This window comes from Diabrotica virgifera, chromosome 4 (genome assembly GCF_917563875.1).
Source record: "Diabrotica virgifera virgifera chromosome 4, PGI_DIABVI_V3a".
Classification (NCBI taxonomy): Eukaryota; Metazoa; Arthropoda; class Insecta; order Coleoptera; family Chrysomelidae; genus Diabrotica; species Diabrotica virgifera.
In genome coordinates this window covers 179,141,602-179,166,610 of record NC_065446.1, presented here as the reverse complement: position 1 = coordinate 179,166,610, position 25,009 = coordinate 179,141,602, and the positions used below count along the sequence as shown (strand labels likewise).

At 35.0% G+C, this 25,009-nt stretch overlaps 1 protein-coding gene across 3 annotated transcripts in view; it reads left to right on the top strand.

The window, feature by feature from the left end:
* LOC126883268 (transcriptional regulator ATRX-like) overlaps window positions 1-25,009 on the top strand; it is a 442,769-nt gene that overhangs the window by 366,871 nt on the left and 50,889 nt on the right. The gene's annotated exons all lie outside the window — the stretch shown is intronic.

Here is a 25,009-nt window from a genome sequence, read left to right as displayed (position 1 = left end):
AGGGCGGAGGAGTAACTGTATTTGTCTGATTAAAAAATTTTGGGAATTGAATATTATTGAGAGAGAGATATTTTCTGATTCTCTCGTAAAAGGGAGGGTTAGTTCTTTTTTTATTTACATAAGTTGCTTTGAAACGTTCTGCAATAGTGTGGTGGAAAGTGGGATGCGATTCTATTGCATATATGGATGATGCGTAGACTAATGACAAGTACATTCTTCGGAAATTTAAAGGTGGTTCTCCGGTTAAACATTGTAAACTATTAATGGGGCTAGTACAGAATGCTCCTGTGACTATTCTTAATGCTGTATTTTGTATGACTTCTAGTTGAGCAAGAAGTGTCTTCTTTGCAGATGAGTATACAATTGATCCATAATCGAGTTTGGATCGTACTAGAGATTTGTAAATAAGAATCAAACTTTTACAATCTGAACCCCAATTACGATTGCACAGTGTACGCATTAAATTGAGACCAGATTGACAGGATTGTTTAATGTGCATAATGTGGTACTTCCAAGATAGCTTTTTATCAAAGATCATTCCTAGAAATTTTAAGTGTTCCACATAAGTTAAGTTGTTTCCATATAACTGAAGATCTGGAGTTGTAGACTGCCGTTTTTTTGAAAATAAAATACATTTAGTTTTGGTTGTAGAGAATTGCAATCCTACAGCTTTCGACCAGTTTTCAAGGTGATTTAATGCACATTGTAAATTTTTCTGTATAGAAAGAATATTTTTTCCTCTTGAATATATGACTAAATCGTCAGCGTATAATCTCGCTTTAACAAGTTGTGGAAAGTTTTCTAAGATTTTGTTTATTGCTACTAAGAATAGTGTTGAACTAATAACAGATCCCTGAGGTGTTCCATTTGTTTGGTCTTTAGTGCTGGATAGTGTACCATTTATCTTAACCTTAAATTGTCTCTTACTAAGAAAATTTTGAATGAAATATAGCATGTTACCTTTGACGCCCCACTGACTTAGTGTGTTAAGAATGTCGTATCTCCAAGCCATGTCAAACGCTTTTGTTATATCGAAAAAAACCGCAAGACATTCCTGTCCAATTGCAAACGATTCATTTATCTCGGATTCTAGGTCAATTAAATTACCTAAAGTGGATCTGTTCCTGCGAAAGCCGCTTTGTTCATTGATTATTAATTTATTATTTTCCAAAAACCACCTTAGTCTATTATTCACCATTTTTTCCAAGATTTTACACATTGTGTTGGTAAGCGAAATTGGCCTATAGGATTCGGGATCAGTTCGTGGTTTATTTGGTTTTAGTAATGGAACTATTATCGCCTGCGTCCATTTTGTGGGAAACTCATTATTAGTCCAAATTCTGTTGTATAGGTTAAGAAGATATTGTTTTCCATTATCTGGTAGATTTTGTAAGAAACTAACAGGAATATCGTCTGGTCCTGGCGCCGATTTTTTGCTGGTACTTAAAGAGTGATTAAGCTCTTCCATGGTAAATGCTATATTAAGAGGATTATCTTCAATGCAATTAAAATCTATTAATTTATTTTCCAAAATCATCTTGGTATTGATAAATTCTTTAGAAAAGTTGTTATTGCTGGAGTTCATTTCAAATTGTTTTGCTAATAAATCTGCTATTTCGTTATTAGATGTTACTATCTGTTTGTTATTGCATAGAAATGGAATCTTTTTATAGGTATTACTTCCAGATATTTTTCTAACTTTTTCCCATACGGTGCTTATAGGCATAGTGGAATTAATAGAGGACATAAATTCTTGCCAAGATTTTTTTCTGTTCTTTTTAGTTATATATCTAGCTTGAGCCCGTAACTTCTTATATTCTATAGTATTTTCAAGTGTTTTGTGACGTTTCAATTTGTTAAAGGATTTTTTATATTTCTTTATTATATCAGTACACTCTGCGTTCCACCATGGTAATGAATTTCTTTTATGTAGAGTTTGTGTTTTACCTATATGATTTTCACCGGCAAGATGGATTAATGATATAAACGAATTCAAAAGTTCATCTATATGATGATTTTCGGTGACTTCTTTTAAGCTATGGCAGTTCTGTTGAATATACTTTTTGAATAAATACCAATCGGCATTCTTTAGATTCCATTTTGGAATTGGGGTTGTATTAGTATCTTCATAATTACTGTTAAAAGAGACTTTAATAGGATAATGATCACTTCCAAATAAAAACGGAATTACATCCCATGAAAACTTTGCTGACAGTAGAGGATCACATAATGACAGGTCGATAGCTGATGAAGTACCTGTATGAATATTATATCTTGTTGATTGTCCATCATTCAGTACGTTTAGGTTTTTTGAGGTAATTATGTTTTCTAAAATTTTGCCCTTGGAATTTATTCCAAGAGATCCCCATATTGGATTATGGCTGTTAAAATCACCAACGATTATTCTGGGAGTGGGAATCTGATCTAATACATCTGAAATATCTGCTTCTGTGATAGGTAAGTCAGGTGGAATATAAATATTACAGATATTCATTTTTTGTGGAAAGGACACTGATACTCCTACTACTTCTAAATTACTATTGATTACTAATGCTTCTGATTCATATTTTTTGTTAACATACGTAACAACTCCTCCACTAGCGATATTTGCGTTTTCTCGGTTTTTATGGAAACAAGAATAATTCTTCATGTCATAACTATGATATCCTTTAAAGTTTGTTTCTTGTAAACATATTATTGATGGTGAGATTATTGAACATAAATGTTTAAGCATTTCTAAACGGGGATAAAACCCGTTAACATTCCATTGTAGTATCGGTTCGAAGATTTTAGTTTATTTCTGGAGCTGAATTTGTCGAACAATCACTATCTTGATAAGCGGGATCGTCTAGCATTTTTTCGATTTTGTTTATTAATTTAGTGCATTTAGTTTTCATGCTTTTTTCTGTAAAATATGGCTTAATTGTTGTTAACATGTAAATAAAGTTGGGTATATCCGTTGTGTATGTTTGTAATAAACTAATGGGATCAGTCGAGCTAGTATAATTTTCAAAAAAGTCAAGTGTTTGTTCATATGTTAAGTTAAAATTATTTGACGTATCGTGAAATACTGTTTTTGTTGGCATCATTATTTCCTGAATTGATCTGGTAGATTCAGTTTGCTTTTTTTGTTTCTTTTTGGTTTGTGTTGGTACTTTAAATTCTTTATTTAATTCTTCAGTGGGAGATGGAGTAGTATTAATTTCCGAAATTGTTCTCTTATTGGTCGTTGACTGATCCTTAGATATACAATTAGTTTCCATAATTAATACGGGGGGCATTAAATTAGTATCTGTTTGTTGGTTAAGTGAAGGTTCGGCACTAGAATTACTGACTGGATGATTTGGTTCCATTTCTAGGGGTGATGGAATAGACTTGGGGGATTCTTGTGGTTGTTGTTGTATTGGTTGTTGTTGTACTGGTTGTTGTTGTATTGGTTGTGGTTGTATTGGTTGTTGTTGTATTGGTTGTTGTTGTTGTATTGGTTGTTGTTGTATTGGTTGTTGTTGCATTGGTTGTTGTTGTATTGGTTGTTGTTGTATTGGTTGTTGTTGTATTGGTTGTTGTTGTATTGGTTGTTGCGGTTGGTGTTGGATATGAGAGGAATCATTTTGTTGATTATGATTTGAACAATTTGCTGCAACGTGACCTGTGTTCTTACAGATAAAACATGAAGGTTTATCTAAACTTAAATATATGCGATACGAAGTTTGATCATATGTCATTAAGAAAGAAGAGGGAAGGTCTATATCTACAAGTGGTTGAATATAAGTTTGTCTTCTAAAACTGAGGACGTGTTGAAATTCTGGAAGTTGACTACCGATTCTAAGGAAGGTTAAAGGTGACATTAATTTAAGACCAAATTTGGTTAACTCATTCTCTATTAGAATATGTGGAATAGAAGGGCAAACACCCGATAGTAACAGTCTTTCGTTTGGAGTTATCAATTTTCGTGCTTTTAAATTTTCGCCTTTAATTGTTATTTCTGCTGGACCGGACATAAATTTTTCCACCAGGGATTCGCTGGAGAGATAAATACATATTCTGTTATTTGATAGCCTTGATGAAAATAAAATATTCCGTGGATGAACAACTTCACCAAGTGCTATTAAGTACTCTTCTATTTTAGTATCAGGTAGCGAATTAAATAAAATTGCTTGCAGCTTTGAAGGAAATTGAATTGAAGAAGCATTGTTAAGCACAGTTGAATATGAGGTTTTGTTTTGAGGTTGTTGATGATCTTCAGTCATGATTGTTGACAAATTAGTTAGGTCGGATCTGGTATCATTTGGTATACTCATTAGTAATTATAAACCAGTTTCAGGACCAGAACTCGTTCCGAGAACTGGCCTTTCGGCCGTCACTTAACCTTACAAACGGTATGCTTTGTAATGTTTTGAATAAATAAATAATAAAAACTCACTGGTTTATTCCGTAAGGTAACTGCACTATATACTATTACTTTTTGCTTATTTTCAAGTTTATTTGGATATAAACTACTTGAAAAAAGATGATTTTTTGGGACTGAAATGTAGACACAGTTTGTGTTACCATGTTCAGGACCGGACCCCCTTTAAAGTTTGTTGCATTTATTTAGAAACATCCTGTTTTTTCTTGACCACCCTGGATTTCCATAGTTTTTCCTGTATTATTTCACTTGACCGTTATTTTCAGTTCTTTCTGTTTTTCCAGTCCTGCAGGTTTCTTTTCTAATATTGCTTCGTCCATTTTATCTCTAAAAGATTTTCGGGGTCTGTCTCTCTTCCTTCTTCCTATCGGGCTCCAATCTGTTATTCTGTTTATCAACGATTTTGGTCTGCTCTTCTGCCATGTCCGTACCAGGTTAATCTCTTTTGTTCTATGTTGTCTATTATCCCTTGAATTCATTACCATTATTTTCTTAATCTCTATGTTATTTATTCTATCCCTTCTACAGCTTCTACTTAGGTATTCGATCTCTGTTGCTCTTATTTTGCATTTGGTTTTCGTATTTTTTATTCAATTTTCACACCCATTATTCAGAATACTTTTTGTCATGTTGTTATATTATATTCTTCTTTTTGTTTTTATACTGATGTTCTTATCCCACAGTACCGGGTTTAATTTTAGTATGCAGCATATTTTTTGTCCTAGTAACTCGATACCTAAAACCATAGCTTGGTTCTATAGGTATCGAGTCATAGAGATAATAAAAAGCTCATGAGATAATAAAAAAAAATAATGAATGATTTTATTTGAATTTGCAAAGATGATTGTAAGGCCAAGGATATCACAACGGCTCTAAAAGGAAGAGAAAAAATAAAGATGTACAAGCTCGCGTTTGCAAAGAATATCCGCATGTTATTTTATGCTAAGTGGATGCCACTCCCTCAATTTAGTTATTGGGGATGCAGCTATATCTTGCGCACAATCAACATGTTTTTTGGTCTTGTAGAAGATTTATACACACTAAATGATATAAATGAGTCAGACTAAATAAATTATTAGACGAATTTTTTACTAAGCAACAACATTTTTGTTTAATTTAGTAGTATTTTGACAACGACACCCGATTTGGGCGTCGAAACGATAATAAAATTATTTTTTTCAATTTAATTGTGGCTTATTTTCCATCTAAATAGTTATTTATACACATTTTTACTGGTTGTTGATAATGTGCATTTATCTTTTACCTCGCTTCTTCGTCGCTTGAACTTAAAATGTGCTCGCTATGCTATGCCCTATGTTGGATAAGTTGTAAGTAATAACTATCCTACTATTTTTTAAATAAATATATTTTTACATAGTTCTTTATGGTAAAATTTTGATTTTTTCCTATTTTTTTTATATTTGCAGTAGATTTGTATATTCTTATATGAAGGGGCGCCAAATTTTATTTTGCCAGGGGCGCTCAGAACCCTAAAACCGGCCCTGCCTTAAAGTAGTATTTTTAACGCACGTATGGAGTTCTAAAAATTGCATTTTTAACACGGTTGTAGAAAAAAGCCTTTAAATGAGGTGTCACATGATGTACTTACTTTCCTATTTAAAAAAATCAAAGTTGTGCCTGTCACCTGAAGAAGAGGGATCGCGTAAAGTTCGAAACATTTACGCTATAATATACTATGATTATTTTAAAAATCGACCTATCCGAGCGTTTTTCTTATGTGCTAAAAATAAATAAGTTAATAAGGGGGGTAAAACTTATTCCAGCGAACTGTATTTGTAACAACCAAGGTAGGGATGGCGGTTGTTGAACAAAAAACCGGTTTTCGGTTATACCGGTTTTTTACTTACGGTTTAACCTGGCGGTTATAACTGGTCAAAAAAAGCGGTTGTTCCAAAAACCATTTTTCGGTTTTTTTAATCAGAAGCAAATACTCGATAGGTTATAATGTTAATATAATGTTATGTAAAAAATCAATGGGAAAATCCCAATAGTTGGCTGTATACCATAGTTTAAAAAACCAATACAGAAGTAAAAACTTCGAGATGTATTCTGGTATAAAATCGTTTATTTAAAAACTATAAAATGTCATCGATTGCAGAACGTTTTCGTTCTAAACAGAACATCTTCAGTGCATCCTGCCGAGTATTTTGAAACTAGCACACCGTAAATAGTGTTAACATCATCATATATGGTTTACATAATGTAATATGTTAAAATGTTATGACTACAAGTCGATGTTAATGGATAAAGTGGAACACATGCTAAAAGGGTGCCATGGTTCCCTGCTCGAAGATACTAGGTACTTTCCAATTCAATGGGCAGTTGGTCTGTGCCCATTGAATTGGCAAGTACCTAGTATCTTCGAGCAGGGAACCATGGCACCCTTTTAGCATGTGTTCCACTTTATCCATTAACATCGACTTGTAGTCATAACATTTTAACATATTACATTATGTAAACCATATATGATGATGTTAACACTATTTACGGTGTGCTAGTTTCAAAATACTCGGCAGGATGCACTGAAGATGTTCTGTTTAGAACGAAAACGTTCTGCAATCGATGACATTTTATAGTTTTTAAATAAACGATTTTATACCAGAATACATCTCGAAGTTTTTACTTCTGTATTGGTTTTTTATAATGTTATGTGTTACATAATATTGTGTTTTCAATTTTATCAATCAAAGGCAAAATAAAAATTAAATTAATTTTTTTTTAATAACGCGGGCACAAAATTTTATACACCCTGTATATTGATCTGTAAATATTTATTAGAATTTAGTTTGGATGTAAGTGGATTTCTTTTTTTAATGAGCTTTCCGATGAACCATTAAAGACTTTTGTGAATAATTAAAGTGAAAATAACGATGTATTTTGATTTAAAATGGAAAAAGATTGTTTAGGGTAGAGGTAATTATCAATTTCTACAAAAGTGGTTTTAGGAGAAAGTTTGGAATTTTAGTATCTTTGTTTCAACACGAGTAAATGTTGTATAGTTCTCAGAAGGTAATTAGGATGGTCGGAATGGTTTTGAGGGTGACTGTTTTGTTTGTCGAATGGAAAAGTCGATGTTTCAGATTCTTGGCAACGTGGAAGGGGAAAAGTAGTTTGAATGATTAAGAGAGTTTGAAGGGGAAGTCATTATGTTTTTGGCATCGCTGAGGACCGGTTCGACGTTTTAGTGGATAGATAGTTAGCAGATACCAGTGGCTGTTTGATAGTGGAGAATAGTGTTGAAAAGTGGAACGAGAGACAGATCAAATTGAGACGAAATACCTCTTTGATTCTGTATTATTGTGAGAAGGAGAGCAGAGAATTTTTGGAGTTTTGTTTGAATCGAGTACGTGTCAAAAGAGGCCCGGCTTGTTGGAGAATTGGTGCTGGTATGCTGATAGTTTTGAAGCTGGAGAACGGAGAGGGCTTTGATGAGTAGCCTTTAACATAGTCAACGAGGGAGAGCTGTTTTGGGTCACGAGAAGACATCAGAGTGAGTGAAGCAAAAGGTCAGTCAACTTATGTGAAAGATATTTTTATGTTCGGAAACTAAAATTTTGAGTAAAAGGCATATGAATTAAAATTCCAATATTTCTAAAAGTAAATAGGAAGTATAGCTAATCTTGCGAATACATAAATTTGTTTTGTTTAGTTTGTTTTACCAAAGTCATCGGGAACAAACCGATAAATTGTTTTTTTTTAACTATAATAAATTTAAGTGGTAAAGATTTCATTCAGACCAGGCCCGGACTGGCCCGCCGGCCCACCGGCCCTTGAGCCGGTGCGCCTTTTGCCTTAGTTAGTATCTATCCATAAAAAAATTAAATGCTGAAAATTTTTTTTTAACCATTACACAAAGATGATGCAGCTATTATTCCCCTAAAAATGTTTTTACTTGGCTCTGATTTCGCCGTTTAGCCCCGAGGGCGCACCAGAAACCTACACAATGAAGCCAGTCGGTACAACAAAATACCAGGTATCAGGTATCAGATAATCAAATAGCTTAGATGCGGCGCCCTCGAAGACCATTTTTACGATTTGGGCGCTTTTCGTAGCAATCAATATCCGCTGTTTCTTTTATAATAAATATGTAGCTTTGATGCAAGGAGCGGCGCCCTAGAAGAAACTTTTTACGATTCGGGCGCCTTTCGTAAGTATCAGTTTCAGCTGTTTCTATTCTAATACATAGCTTAGACGCGGCGCCCTCGAAGACAATTTTTACCATTTAGGCGCTTTTCGTAGGTATCAATTTCTGCTGTTTCTATTATAATAGAAATAGCGAATGTTTATAACTACGAAAATCGTAAAAATGGTCTTCAAGGGCACTGCGCGTCACATCTAAGCTATTTGATTATCTTATATCTGATATTATTGTAAATAGTGTTACATTCCACAATTGGCCTAAAATATAGAGGTGTAGTTTTCGGCGCTCCATAACTACATAGATACAATATACATACAGGATTTTTGCGCCCCAGAATCCTAAATATTGAAGCCAGACAATGAATCAGATTGAGGTATCAGATAATCAAATAGTTTAGATGCGATGCGCGCCGCCCTCGAAGATAATTTTTGCGATTCAGGCGCCTTTCGTAGGTATCAATATCCGCTGTTTCTACTATAATATAAGAGTGTTACATCTCACAATTGGCCTAAAATATATTATGAGTAAATTCAACTCGTATCAGGTATCAGATAATCAAAGTCTAGAACACATAGCTCGAAAATGGTACCCAGGGTTTTATGTTAATAGTCTAGATGCAACGCGCGGCGCCCTCGAAGACCATTTTTACGATTAGGGCGGCTTTAGGTATCAATCTCCCCTGTTTCTGTTATAATGTAAGAATGTTACATCCTACAATTGGCATTAAATCTACATGTGTAATTTCCTGAGCTGGTTAACTACATTATACACATAAGATTTTCGCGCCCCAGAATCTTACATAACGAAGTCGGTGAGTACAAGCAGCGCCCTTACACTTTAGGTTTTGTGTTAAAATAGTTAGCGCCAATTAGTATAGTGTAACCAAAACCGTGGACCCAAATCCTAACAATGTTTTTCTAGTACGCTGCTTTTTGTTCTCAATACGATATACCTGTATAAAAAAATAATAGCTGTGAATTTTAAAGTTTAACATGGGTTTAACTTAGCCACCATAGGATTTTTCTTCTTCTTTTTATATAGACATGACCCTGTCTGTTTTTTCAATGTGCCTCTAGTAAGTTGTCGTTCCATCGTTTTCGTGGTCTTCCAACTGATCGTCTTCCTATTTGGGAACCGTGTCTCGCTCTCCTTACTACTCTATTTGTTGTCATTCGGCTTATGTGATAACTCTATTCTATTCTTGTTTCTTAGCCAGTTATCAATGTTATCCACCTTACATCTCCGTCGTATATCTGTACTTCTAGCTCTGTCCCATAGAGTCTTACCATCGATTTTTTCAAGGGTTTTCATCTCCGCTGTTTCGAGCAAACTTTTTGTCCTCTCTGTTTCGAGTCGTGTTTCTGCCGCGTATGTCATAATTGGTCTGATGACTGTTTTGTAAATTCTGCCTTTCATTTCTTTTCCGATATTTTTATTTCTCCATATTGTGTCATTCAGGCAACCTGCGGCTCTGCTTGCTCTATTCACTTGAACTTTCATTTCTGTTTCGAGCCTTCCGTAGCTAGATAGTGTGATGCCTAGATATTTAAACTCCATCACTTGTTCCATTATCTGACCATCCAGCTTCAATTTACATCTTATTGGATTTGCTGTTGTAACCATGCGTTTTGTCTTTTTGGGGAAATTAACATGTTAAATTTTCTGACGGCTATGTTAAAAATTGGTGCAGCATTCGTTGTAAATCAACTTTCGATGTCCATCTGTGTGGACACACTTGCCGTCTCCTTAGTCGTTCATTCCTCGCCGGATTTTTCCACTATTCTATCTAGTTTCTCAATGCTGCCGAGGGCGACTTGTCTGAAAGTGCCCTCCATGTCTTCGGTGGCTCTCTTAAGGTTTTTACCGCATTCTTGATCTCGACCTTCGTGTCTGTATTTTCGGACATTAGTTTCACTAAATTATTTGTAACTCTGGTAAGTTTTTCCATTGCTCTTATCATAGCCTTATGTCGAAGCCCTCATCCTTCTCTCTAGATCTTTTTTCCCCAAATGAGGAGCTCCTTTCAAGTTTGCCTCCTTGGAAGGTCCGTCTTGGTCAGGTCCCTACCCCTGACCGACGATCTTCTAACCGAAGACCCCCTTCTCCAAAGATTATAGTCTCCTCCTTCCTGTTTTCCTCTTCGCTGAGTACTTTCCTTTTGTACATTCATAGTTTGTTCCAGCTGCACCACCACTGGTGACTCGCTCCATTGTCTCTTCGTTTTGTTTTATTTCCTGCGTGATTAAATACTTATCCATATAGTTCCCACAAGTAGGAGCGAATTGTACTATCCGGCAAGGCAGTGCCCTTGTCCACACTAAAGCTTGAATTACAAAGGGTATCGTCAGTTCTCCGAGGGCTCCGTTTGCGGCCGTCTGACGCTAGACCGCTAGACCATTCATCACTAACACCAATCATCATGATTTTTGTCAAATGTTTTTGAACCAGTAGATTATTCTGTAAAAGCAGTTGAAAAATTATTAGCACTTTTCATAACCAAAGAGCGTAACAGAGTAAAAAGGATACTTGAAAACGGAAGCTATATGTTTGTGGCATCTTAATATAATTTACTATTCCCAATAAAAATAGTAAATTACTTTATGGATTTAAATTTAAATTATATTTAAAAAAAATCACAAGTAATATTAATTTACTTGACATAAAAAGTTTGATGTAAAAGCTTAGGAGGGGGGTCTGGCGCCTTTGTTTAGAGATTAGGTTGGCGCCTTTTTTAGGATTTGGGTTGGCGCCTTTTTCATGAGCCAGTCCGGCCCTGATTCAGACATCTGTGTCCACAGGTTTTAGATTTGATAGAGTTTAGAGAGTATTGATTTTGACAAATAAAAGACAATTCTGTATGTTTATTTTAATATTTTGCTTTATTTCTTTTCCCTATTTTATCCCGATTAGGATCAACTAAGAGATACTGAACCCACGAGAGAAGATAAGTATAACGTGAGATAATTTAGATTTTTTTTATAGTATAAAAAGGCACCCTGAGATTTTTTATTCATTTTTATGTATGATTTGCGACAATTAAATAATTAATCAGATAAATAATAATTAATATATAATTAATAAAAAGCAGATCATAACAATACATTTATATTGCAATTCAGTTTGCTCAATTTTCCTCCCGAAAAATTCCCCAACCAATTCAACCTATAAAAATTTTCCCATGTGCTTTCAAATTACCCTAAAAATGGGCGAAAGTACCCCAATCTGGCATCTCTGATTCGTCGCTCGTTGTAGACGGCGTCGGTGTATATTGCGTTGTCAATTGGGATATTCCCAAAACTCCCAAAAGTGATGATCCTACCGATCTACCGACATGTCCCTAGGATCTATCGAGTTTAAAAAAATATCCAAATGACATATTTTACTTAAGAGGAAACAGTAGCGATCAACAGGTAGCGAAAACGCGTTCCAAGATTGCGGCTGTAATTTTGAATATTTTTTCGAGATATGTGGCACACGTATTCGTAATATAATAAAGAATGGCGGTACAGAGCCCAATTTAAAAAATATATTAATATGTGGAAATTACTCTGTAATTAAATACAATATTAAAAAAACGAGCCTGTACCGCCACTAAGAAGAACAAAAAAATACATTTTCTTCAAATAAACTTTTTTATCCGATGCCTAGATTTTGTGTCATTTTGGAACTACTAAAATTTTTTATTTCACTAGTAGTTCCAAAATGACACAAAATCTAGGCATCTGATAAAAAAGTTTATTTGAAGAAAGTGTATTTTTTTGTTCTTCTTAATGGCGGTACAGACTCGTTTTTTTTAATATTGTATTTATTTACAGAGTAATTTCCACATATTAATATATTTTTCAAATTGGGCTCTGTACCGCCATTCTTTATTATATTACAAATACGTGTGCCAAATATCTCGAAAAAATATTCAAAATTACAGCCTCAATCTTGGAACGCGTTTTGGCTACCTGTTGATCGCTACTGTATCACCTTAAAAATAAATTCGATAAACCAATTCATCATTTATTGCCATCAAAAAATTTCAGTGGGTAGTATTTTTTAACACATTTGTATAATACCTTTCATTTCCTAAGAATTATGTATTATTTAAAAATTACATAATGGAGATTCCTAATCGTATTTCGGTATTCACATTTCATACAAGAGTCTCAAAGTACTCAAGTATAAACAATTTTTAGATGATTTTGGGAATATCGATTTCAACCAGATCACTTACCTTTTTATGTAAATATTCATGTGTTTCATAAAAGCTGATGTGACACTTTCGTCCAGTTCTTTATTAGTAAATAAAAGTTGAATTATGGTTGTTTGGGTTAATAATTACTTCGCATATTATTTATAATACATATATAGTAGGGGAGCAAAGTATGCTAAATGTGCAGTCACTCGAGCGCTTTGGGGACCTATTGGGTTGTGATTATTAGGTTCTAAAACCAAAAATGTTAAGTAAAATTTTCCATTTTAGTGGGGACTTTCCATATTTTAATTTAATTTTCCATTTCCAACACCCGTTTTCTCCGATTATAGCGCCACCTATCCGTAATTAGAAAAAACGTTTCGAATAAAAGTTGCTTATTTTTACGCAAAGAATCCAAATCTGAAATAAAAAAAAGGAGTTCCTATTTAAGATTTTAAAGTAACCCCCCCCCCCCCCACCTCCGTGGGGTCGTGTTTGGTACCATTCGATAGATTTCAGAAAAAATATTCAGAAATTGTAGTGTATTACCTATAAGAAGTTACCGTTAAGCCGGGTCCAGACTATGTAACAAAACATGTTAAATAACAAAGTTTTGTAACTTGTTACAAAATTTTAAATAAACAAGTTTTAAAACACAGTGTTCTATATAGCATGTTTTATGTTATCCAACAGATGTCGGTAAACATCAAAGAAAGTTATAAAACCGCACCGCGACTGATCTACACCTAAAAACATGTTATTGAAACATTTCTCTGGCATAGTACCTACGCGAGCAGCAACCGTTGGAGTCATATCGCCTTGTTCATTCTGGAGTGATTGTGCTAGATTTTTCTTTGCTCTGTTCACGTAGGGTTATTTACGCGATGAAATTGTCGAAAGAACTGACTACTCATTTAATTGAGCTATTTCGTAAGTAACGAGTATTATGGGATTGCTATGGGATGAGCTACATTTATTGATTTAAAAAACAAATAAAAAACACGATGAATAGACTGAAATAGAAGTGAAAATAGATACAGAAACTGTAGTTAAAACTAATGCAATGCACGTACGCCTATAACTCAAGCCAACAAAAGAAAAGCAGTACGCGGAACCTTAACAGCAAATCGGTGCAAATCAACTCTAAATTTGACATAAATACTATTCTCCACAGAGCAGAGTGTTCAGACATAAAACCTGTAACATTCACTTCATTCGCTACACAGATGCAGACTGCTTCATCAGCTACTCAAACAGGCACTCAATCATACAATATATCTAAGCCTTTCTATTCCGTCCACTACACCTACATCCGCTACTTCTCCAGCTACACCAATTCAAACAGACAGTGACACTCAATCATGAACAGGTGAAGACGATAATACTGAGGAATTAAATTCTACAGAAATGTTATACTTCCTCTCTGAAACAATGAGTAAAAAGTTTAAAAAATATGAGGCGTTCTTTGCAAAAACCCCATATGTCACTTTTTACAACATCGGAGATATTTAAAAAAAAGTTATTTAATTGAACCCTATTAAGTTTACGGAAATTCTCAAATTAGTGATTTATTATTTTGATGATTACACACAGTTTACAATATAAATAACATTATTTTTTCCTTTTGTTTATTTATGAAGGACATTTATTCATTTGACATATAGGGTTTTTGCAGGAATTTTTCATTAATTTATAGGAAAAACGATATTTATAGTAATAAACCAAAATAAAAAATGAACTAAAAATGGTGTTTACTTATAATATCACGCAACATAACTATTCGAAGGATATTTAACCTATAAAAACCTACTGACAGCCCACGGTTCTGACAGCCAAGCGATAAAGTTTCCCGCAAAAACACCAATAACAACTATGGTTTTGAAGGGAATTGCGCTTGACATATGGGGTTTAGGCGGAATCGTCTATATTTTTGTCGCTTATATTTTGAACTACTGTAATTTTAATGCAAGTTTCTTACGCAAGGAACGTAGGTAATTAGTCCTTCAATCCATAGAAGCCATAAGTCCATTTCCGAAAAAAAAGGACAACTGGGGTTTTTGCAAAGAACGCCTCATATACTTTGCTAATAATATAACTGTTAATCTTTCTCTTACTGGAATTGCATCTCGAAATGTCTTTCCTGCCTATTTTATGGCCGATTTCATTTATAAGAAATTCAAAATCAGAACTTTCTATTCTTAAGAAGTTTTTAAAACTGCCATCACATTTAATGTCTCCTGTCGATGGGTCTATGTTATCTCTTTCCAGATCAGCTAAAAGAGCTGTACCACTACCTATATTTTGCTCGAGCTGCTAATGAAGGACACATCCAAAATATTAATTTAACACGCCGGTGTCGCCTCCACAATATTACACAAGCTGCTGTTGCTATGAAGAGATCCTCCATACTTATATGACGCAATTTTATATACTACCTAACCCACCAGCTATCCATCTAAAATGCTGCAAACTTTATGCTCATGTTGTTGTTTTGTTTTTTGTTATATAGTCTGGATACTCATGCTATTAACAAGTTACATAACAAAGTTGTACAACAAATTTGTTGTACAACTTTGTTATTAGCATGTTTTGTTACATAGTCTAGACCCGGCTTTAAAAGTTCCCCGTTTCAGGAAAAAATATTGTCTAAGAGCGATAGCCTAGTGACCTAGTGGGTAGACCTCGGATCTCGGATTCGTAAAGCAGAGGTTTCGATTTCAAATCCGGGGTGTGGATCTCCGATTTTTTTATTTATTGTTACTGCATTCATGTCTGTAGACAATGTTGCAATCTATTATGAGCACAATAAAAAAATATAGTAATAAAATAATAAATAAATATTTCAAAAAAAAAACAAGAAAAAAAATACAATCACTGGAAGCGAAACTAAACAATACGGAAGAAATATAACCACTGGATTCGGAACTGGATATGGAACTGGATAATATTAGAAAACTGATATTATAATATGTAAGCACTACGAGCCTAGTAGGCCCATGGCTTGATGTACTATTCTTTTCCACTCCCTTTTGTCAGTCGCTTTTGTTTCCCAGTTCCTTAAGTTAATTCTTCTCATATCTTCTCTAACTCCATTACTCCATCGTGACCTCGGTCTTCCTCTTCGTCTTTTCCCTGCCAATGCACTAGATAGTACCATTCTGGGAATTCTAGATGGAATCATCCTCTGCACATGGCCCAACCATCTAAGTCTTTGCGCCTTAATTACTGCTAGTATGTTAGGATCTTGATAGAGCTCAGTTAGTTCCTTATTTGTTCTTCTTACCCATTGTCCATTTAAGTTTTTCCCACCGAAGATTTTGCGCAGCATTTTCCTCTCCCAAACTAATAACAACTCTTGATGTTTTTTGTTGTGACCCATGTTTCAGAAGCATACGTTACTATCGGCCTTATTACGGTCTTGTAAGTTCTTAGTTTTGCTCTTCGTGATATATGTTTACTTCTTAACAACCCATTAAAAGCAAATATAGCGCGGTTGTCCGACATAATTCTCTTTTGTATATTTTCTTCACAGTTAGGATCTCTTGTGAAGACAGTTCTTAAGTACTCAAATCTCTCAACTTCTTCGAATTTATACTGTGTTCCCTTCGCTGTTGTCATTGTTATGTATTGCCCCCGAACGAATTGCTTATTTGTCCATTCCATATACTTTGTTTTTGCTTCATTTATATACAATACTTTGGTTGCTGCCCTCTCCTCGAGTTTCATGAGTGTTTCTATAAGTTCTATTTTGCTCCTAGCCAAGATTACCAAATCGTCTGCGAATGCCAAGCACTGATGTTTTTTGTGGTAGATCAGACCTGTTCTATTAATGTTTGATTCCTGTATAACCTTTTCTAGTAATATGCTAAACATTATAGGCGATAATGGATCACCCTGTCGCAGTCCTTGTTTGACCTCAAAGCTTTCTGTTATAGTATTGTTTATCTTGACTTTATCATACTGATATATCATACTGATATTGTTTAAAAACACTAATAATATTGATATAAAATGTTAATCAATTTTATTTATTGTTATAAGAATCAAAGGTAAATATGATTAGGCGAATGAAGCCTTAGGTTTCGCAGTCAATATCCCAACCACGCACACATGTTGCAATCTATTTCAATGCGGTTTATAGTACAAAATATACATTTAATATCAAAATAGTGGGATATATTTTTTTAGTTGAGGACACTTGGTCACATTGCATTGTTTCAGGATAAGGTGAAATATCTTCAATAAATGGAAAAAAGCATGTATGTCATATATTATAATACTTTCTATACTCTTAATATGTAGTCTCGTATAAATTTGTAGTGACATGATTTTAAGTATAAGAACAAGAAGCTTGCAACAATTTTCAGAGAAAATAGAAAACTAAAACTATTTTAAAATGATTATTCGAAATAAAACATATGCAAATATTCACTGTATTTGCCATCTAGTGGAATAACTGTAAAATTAAGTCAGTAAAAAAGGTACATTAAGTTTAATTAAATTAAGTAAATCATCTTGTATACTAAAATTAAGGTTCTAAAATTTTCATTTCAAAATGAAAATCGACAGGGGCAACAGTACCTATACTAAAATACACTCTGTATAGATAATTATGTCAATGTTAATAATACTGGATAGAGAATTGAATATCCTTTCAAATGAGCTAGCACACGCCCCTCTTCCCTATTTAAAAATAAGGGGTGGGGGAAATGGAAGGGAGGGGGTTGACAAATGACAGATATGTATGTACCGTAAAAACTGTATTCCCCTTAGATCAAAAGTCGGGCTTTTATATTTATATGTTAAGTTCAATATAAATTTCACATAACTGAACTATCACTGTGTCCTCCATTTTGATTATTATTGGTCTCAACTAACGCTATTTTCAAAATTCTTGCTTTCCTATCCATCTTTAACGTAAATTATTAAAAAATATAAAACTATTTCTTTATTAACGCTAGTCTCCGATAAGGCTACCGTGATTTAATGCTGAGGTACTAAAATGTTATAAAATTAACAAACAGTACGAGCAAGAACAAAGAGTCCACATCTTCTTATAACTACAAGTGACTGAAACATCGAAACAATAATAATTCTTACTGTGTTATACAGAAAAAGGCAGTAGAAACGATTAATCTCATATTTATCGACAACACTGTATGGTCCTCACTTGATGAGCTGTAAGGAAATATACACGTAAAGTTGTCCTCACTTTGTGCGCATAACGAAAAAGTATATACAGTCTCACTTTAATAGCTGCGTATAATGGCCTCACTTGGGTGGCAATATACTTGAACAATACGGGGCACATATACGTAATTTTTTTTGTGTATACTCGTCATTTTTTAATTGCTATTTACTTGTCAAGGTCACTATGAAGAGTTGAAACGATTATGTCTACGTTTTCTACCGGTCCTCACTAAGTGCGCGTAATGTCAGGACCTCACTTTGATATCTGTGCATAAATATATATATATATATATATATATATATATATATATATATATATATATATATATATGTTACACTTGAAGTTTCCGCGGGAGCTATATGTGCTTTCTGTTGTTTTCCGGGTTTGACTCCGCGTTGAATAATGCCATATGTGAAGGGTACGACAGAGAAAATAGGGAGAGTGCTGAGAAAACACAACATAGAAACGATATTTAATACGGACAGAAAGATCTCAACTATTTTACCAACACCAAAGACCAAAATATCGTTAGAAAGCCAAGGTGTATACGAGATTCCGTGTGGGGATTGTGGAAAGTCGTACATTGGACAGACCAACCGAAGAATCCAGTTAAGACGAGAAGAACACCGAAATGCTATCGAAAGGGGAGAAACCACGTCATCCCTGGCTCAACATGTCACAAATACAGGACACACAATAAACCTGAACCAAACAACGATGTTAGCTAACATCGAAATAAAAAGAAAACGGGAAATCAGAGAATCGATAGAAATTGAAAGAAATCCCAACGGCTTAAACCAAAGAGATGATGCGCAACGGCTTCCTACAACTTGGAAAACGGTATTGAAGAAAAAGACCAAAATAAATCAGGCCGCAACATCCACGCGTAACATCCCGCCGACGACTGCAACCTACACCGGACCAATAACAAGAGCCAGAGTTCGCGCAGGGCAAGCAGCATCAGGATCAACTACATAAGCGACGGTATCGTGAGTAAAAATTCAGTTTACTTCAAGCAGCAGCGAGAAGCGAAACTACCTGACTTGACAATGGCAAGTGAGATCTTGCCGAAACGTCGTCAAAATAATGGTTTTTATCAAAACCAAAATTATTCAACGCGGAGTCAAACCCGGAAAACAACAGAAAGCACATATAGCTCCCGAGGAAACTTCAAGTGTAACATAATTAACCTCTACGGGGAGGAAATTCTACCAGACATCAGAAGATACGAAAAACTACGATCGAAACGAAGGACGTTGTTATGCAACCTTACGTTTTTAGAACGCTGCCGTGACGAAAGCATTATACCGACTTGTATGAAGCTCACTTTTCACAAAAACAACTATAAAACTAAAAACATCTTAAGAAGCCTGGCGCTTATTAGAGAGGCAATCCATGATACCAGACGAGACATCGACAAAATGAATGCAGAATAATTACAGCTGCATCTTAAACTAAGTAACACAATCCATCCAACATTATGGAATTTCTTTGAACAACTGACAAATTTTCGAGCAGAAACAGATGCTGATCTCCCTAAGACCAAACAAATTAAAAAGTTTGAAAATTTGTTACTACAACAGCGGCCAAAAAAGAAAGAAAATCCACAAATAGAAACAAACAATTTAGTATATAACTTTTCAAATCTGACACTGGATGAAGCCACGAATAGTGTTCTTGCAAAAGGTTTCAATTTTGCTGTTGCACCTACATACATTCCCGTAGAAAACATCATTACTGAGGTAGAGACTACAATTACTAATCTCCCAGCAGAAACAGCCGAGATCATACGCCAAGACGTATCAAAAATATTAAGAACAGCTAAACCACCAAAAAGAAATTTAACACGGGAAGAGAAAGAAGCCTTACATAATTTGAAGAACAACAAAGAAATCATCGTGCTTCCAGCTGACAAAGGCAACGCTACGGTAGTGATGAATATTCAAGACTACGAAACAAAAATAAACGACATCTTAAATGATACAACATATCAAAGCATCTCGTCAGACCCGACAACCTATCTAGAGAAAATAACAAAAGCCAAGATCAAAGCCTCAAATATCAATAAAGAACAACAGGTCCATCTCATACCTAGAGAGAAGTCATCTAGATGCCCAAAATTTTACGGCCTACCCAAGGTACACAAGGCAAGATTACCACTGCGACCAATTGTGAGTTCCATCGGATCTCCCTTACAACCGCTGGCGAAATTTCTGGCCCAGGAGCTGCAACCATACGCGGAAGAAGCGGATTCTTACGTCAAGAACGCGAGCCACTTCATCGAGCGTATAAAAGGTGTGACTCTTGAGCCGGGACATTTGCTAGTCAGCTTCGATGTTGTCTCACTTTTCACGAATGTTCCTATAGATGAATCACTGGACATCATAAGCAAAAAGTATCCAATATCACCGGATACACTAAACCTAACCAAACAATGTTTAAATAACACTTATTTCATCTATAAGAAACAAAGATATAGACAAATTGAGGGAGCACCGATGGGTTCTCCACTGTCACCAGTAATAGCGAACTTGTTTATGAAGGAAATAGAACAGCGGGCAATAGAAACAGCTGAATACAAACCCAAACTGTGGCTTAGATACGTGGATGACACTTTTATTATCTGGACCCACGGAGAAGAAAAACTAAAGGCTTTTTTAGAACACATCAACAATATCCACCATAAAATTCAGTTTACCATGGAACTGGAAGAAAACGATCAAATTCCATTCTTAGATGTGTTAATAATAAAGAAACAAGACGGACACATAGGCCATACAGTGTATCGGAAACCGACACATACCGATAGATATCTAAATGCTGCTTCACACCACCATCCTGCACAATTGCATTCAGTCATCAAAACCTTGATTACAAGATCCGAAAGACTGACAGACCAAGAACATCAAAATGAAGAAATGCATAACGTGAAAACAGCGTTAAGAAAAAACGGCTTCTCAACATACAACATCGAAAAAGCTCAAAATGCTCGAAGAAGAGATAAGGACCCTACAGAAGACAATAAGCCGATCGGCAAAACCATTCTGCCATATGTGAAGGGTACGACAGAGAAAATAGGGAGAGTGCTGAGAAAACACAACATAGAAACGATATTTAATACGGACAGAAAGATCTCAACTATTTTACCAACACCAAAGACCAAAATATCGTTAGAAAGCCAAGGTGTATACGAGATTCCGTGTGGGGATTGTGGAAAGTCGTACATTGGACAGACCAACCGAAGAATCCAGGTAAGACGAGAAGAACACCGAAATGCTATCGAAAGGGGAGAAACCACGTCATCCCTGGCTCAACATGTCACAAATACAGGACACACAATAAACCTGAACCAAACAACGATGTTAGCTAACCTCGAAATAAAAAGAAAACGGGAAATCAGAGAATCGATAGAAATTGAAAGAAATCCCAACGGCTTAAACCAAAGAGATGATGCGCAACGGTTTCCTACAACTTGGAAAACGGTATTGAAGAAAAAGACCAAAATAAATCAGGCCGCAACATCCACGCGTAACATCCCGCCGACGACTGCAACCTACACCGGACCAATAACAAGAGCCAGAGTTCGCGCAGGGCAAGCAGCATCAGGATCAACTACATAAGCGACGGTATCGTGAGTAAAAATTCAGTTTACTTCAAGCAGCAGCGAGAAGCGGAACTACCTGACTTGACAATGGCAAGTGAGATCTTGCCGAAACGTCGTCAAAATAATGGTTTTTATCAAAACCAAAATTATTCAACGCGGAGTCAAACCCGGAAAACAACAGAAAGCATATTATATATATATATATATATATATATATATATATATGCGTGTTTTATTGACTATAATAAAGCATTTGACAAAGTACGACATGAACAATTAATGCATGTTCTGGAATCAAGGAAGCTGGACTACAATGACCTCAGGATTATATCGAATTTATACTATAAGCAACGAGCAAAAGTACGTGTTAACGATCAGCTGTCGGAGGAAATTGAAATCAGACGTGGAGTGAGACAGGGATGCGTGTTGTCGCCGGTTCTTTTTAATGCCTACTCGGAAGAGATCTTGAAAAAAGCTCTGGATGGTGAAACAACTGGAATAAAGGTAAATGGAGTTCCCATTAACAACATTAGATATGCGGATGACACTATCATCTTAGCTGAAAATATTGGGGATCTTCAGAGGCTGGTGACCAGAATAGCAGAGTTTGGAGAAGAATATGGGCTAACAATGAATGTCAAGAAGACAAAGTTTATGAGAATATCGAAAACTCAAAGAAATAACGAAAATCTCGTCATCAACAGATCCAATATCGAACGAGTCGATCAATATGCATACCTTGGAACAATGATCAACTCCACAGGAGATTACTTACAGGAAATCAAAATCAGGATAGAAAAGGCTAGAGCAAATTTTAACAAAATGAGGAAAGTGCTCTGCACAAGAGATTTGAAGTTGGAGCTAAGAGTTAGGTTGGCTAGGTGCTACGTTTTCTCGACTCTGTTTTATGGAATGGAAGCTTGGACCTTGAATGCTGCATCAATGAAAAAACTAGAATCATTCGAGCTGTGGGTGTACAGAAGAATTCTGAAAATATCGTGGACAGAACACGTTACAAACAAAGAGGTTCTGAGAAGGATGAATAAAGAAATGGAAATCCTAAATACCATCAAAACAAGAAAATTGGAATATCTCGGACATATTTCACGTGGAGAGAGATACAGCTTGCTCCAATTGATTATGCAGGGAAAGATTCAAGGAAAGAGAAGCATAGGGCGACGCAGAATATCGTGGCTGCGCAACCTGAGAGAGTGGTACGGATGTATATCAAATGAACTTTTCAGAGCAGCCATCTCTAAAATACGAATAGCTATGATGATTGCCGACCTCCGCCGCGGAGATGGCACTTAAAGAAGAAGAAGAGTCAATTTTTGGTTACGACACATAATTAATGTAGTTTTTAAATTTTGAAATTTAATTGAAATTTATGAATTAACGTTGAATATAAGATATTATTGATCTAAGTATCACTCACCTTGACAAGTACCATTTCAGGTTTTTCGAGCAGGGAAGCCATGCTGCTTTCGAGTACTAATATCATAATATATTAACATCGACATTGTGCCGTACTACAATAGCACAATTTAAGAAATAATTATGTAATTTTGAAGGCTATACATTAACTAGTGGGCTAGTTTCAATTACTATTCAGAATGTAAGTATTTACCACATTGGTTTTTTTGTTAACACAGTCACAATTTAACCCTTTTGCATTAATTTAACGTGGAAATACTTCGTTCTAGGTCACTGAAGATGATCTGACTAGATTGAAAATGTTGAGATGTTTTATAATCCACTTGGATGACTTTTTTTTAAAGTTTTTTAATTAAAATTATATACCATTATACAAACCGAAATTTTTCACTTCTATTAAGTTTTTTAACTATGGTATACAGCCAATCACTTAGAATTTCCCTTTAATTTGTAAAAAAAAAATAAAAAGTTAAACAGTAATCTCGAAAATAAAAAGTAAGTTTTCTTTCGACAGAACTATTTATAGCCAGACTCATCTTAGTCCATGTGGTGAGACCGTTCCCGTCTGAAAAAATTTCTGATTCGGTTTCTTTGCAGATTCCTATTGAGAAATGTCTCGTTTAAACAAATCTAAAGGGTGCGGTGCGAAATTTTTGGGCAGAAATTGTTAAAACAATTTTTTTAAACGAATACAAAAGATCACCTTTTTTCCTCCGGAAAATATTTTTTTAGTAGGTTTTTTGGGCCATTCTAAACAAGAAAGGTATCTTGTCATTTTTTAAGTATACTTCTTTAGGCGCGTTGGGAGTAAATTTATAAATATGTGCGCGAATTCATCCAAAGTCTTGGTCCTGAGCGCGGTTCAAACGTTATACGGGCTCTGATTGTTTAATTATAATGACCTGTCAAGAATTATTCAATATGTCGGTTATGGGTAAGCAAATGTTGTGTATATTAGTTTTTATTGTTGTGAGAACAGAGAAAAAAGCAATTTTATAATTGTAGTGACTTTTTAAATAGCTTTTAAAAGCAACAGGTACGTAATTATTGTAAATGTTTCAGTATTGTAATAAAAAATTACATAGGTACTTCTTCTTCTTCTTTTATTGCCTATTCGTTTCGAATATTGGCGATCATTCTGGCTATAATTATTTTATTAACTGATACTTTAAGTAGATTAGTTGTTGTTGTGGAGAACCATTTCCTCAGGTTCTTTAACCATGATATTCTTCTTCTCCCAATTCCTCGCTTTCCGAATACTTTACCTTGAAGGATTACCTTCAGTAATCTGTATTTAGTGCCGTTTCTCATTATGTGTCCGAGATATTCTAACTTTCTCCTTTTAATGGAATACATCACCTCTCTTTCTTTGCCCACTCTTCGTAATACGGTCTCGTTGGTTATTTTTTGTTCGTCCATGATATCCTTAGGATTCGCCTGTATAGCCACATGTCGAATGCTTCAAGTTGTTTCTCCATTGCTTCAGTGAGTGTCCGTATTACTCCGTAATACAATATTGAGAAGATATAACATCGTAGGAGCCTTATTTTTATCTCCAGATTAAGGTTGTGGCTTTTAAAGAGTTTGGCCATGTTATTGAATGCACACCTAGCCTTCTCTATTCTACATTTTATTTCTTGTGAGGGATCCCATTGTTCGTTTACTATTGTTCCAAGATAGTTATACTGTTTTACTCGGTCCACTGGTGTATTATTGATAAGTAGTTGGACGTCTCTAATTTTATTTTTGCTGATGATCATAAATTTAGTTTTTGATATATTTACTTGAAGTGCAAATCTTTCACTTCATTTACTTTGTTTATTAGTTGCTGTAAACTGTTCAAACTGCCTGCAAAAAAAAAAACGGTGTCGTCTGCATAGCGGATGTTGTTTAGGCGTTCTCCTTTTAGAAGTATTCCATGTTTGCAATTTTCCAAGGCTTCACTAAATATTTCCTCTGAATATAGGTTAAATTAATAATATAGGTGAAAGTATACAACCTTGTCTAACGCCTCGTAGAATCTAGAT